Source organism: Myodes glareolus, chromosome 7 (assembly GCF_982192425.1).
Source record: "Myodes glareolus chromosome 7, mMyoGla1.1, whole genome shotgun sequence".
NCBI classification, from domain to species: Eukaryota; Metazoa; Chordata; class Mammalia; order Rodentia; family Cricetidae; genus Myodes; species Myodes glareolus.
Genome location: NC_142032.1, coordinates 38,989,031 through 38,990,005, shown reverse-complemented (window position 1 = coordinate 38,990,005; position 975 = coordinate 38,989,031).

The window sequence follows — 975 nt, the reverse complement described above, 5'->3', positions numbered from 1 at the left end:
TCTCTCTCTCTCTCTCTCTCTCTCTCTCTCTCTCTCTCTCTCTCCTTCTCTGCCTGTCTGTCTCATGATTGTTGCCTCAAAGCATGGCTCTCAACTATTAACTTTTCCAGCACTATACCTGCCTGCTGTCACGTTCCCTGATAGGATGATGCTCATGGAGTCACCCTCTGAAATTGTAAACCCTCAATGAACTCTTTCTTCTCTAAGTTACCTGGACCATGGCATCTTCTTCACAGCAATAATAAAAAAGTAATTAGCTGAGCAGTGGTGGTACATGCCTTTAATCCCAGCACTCAGGAGACAGAGGCAGGAGGATCTCTGTGTGTTCAAAGCCAGCCTGGTCTACAAGAGCTAGTTCCAGGACAGGCTCCAAAGCTACAGAGAAACCTTGTCTCAAAAAAAGAAAGAGAGAGAGAGAGAGAGAGAGAGAGAGAGAGAGAGAGAGAGGAAGAAGAAGAAGAAGAAGAAGAAGAAGAAGAAGAAGAAGAAGAAAGAGAGAGAGAGAGAGAGAGAGAGAAAGAAAGAAAGAAAGAAAGAAAGAAAGAAAGAAAGAAAGAAAGAAAGAAAGGAAAGAGAAAGAAAGAAAGAAAGGAAAGAGAAAGAAAGAAAGAAAGGGAGGGAGGGAGGGAGGAAGGAAGGAAGGAAGGAAGGAAGGAAGGAAGGAAGGAAGGAAGGAAGGAAGGAAGAAAGGAAAGAGAAAAGAAAAGAAACTCTGGCTGCCTGCTTGGGATGGACCCTGGCCCCTAGACCTACATTAGAATCAGCTTTTGTTTGTTGTTACTTTATAGCAACAGAAATCCTTAGGCTTGCTGCTACAGATTGGAAGCAGGTGGGTAGGATCTTGACCCCAGGGCACCCTTCCCTTTGTTCTGATGCAGATCCCACCATGCCTTGATCTCATTATCTCTTCCAGCATAAGCTTTAGCTGCAGCCTTACATTTCCTGGTGCTCTTTCTCTCTGCACACTTGTGTTTT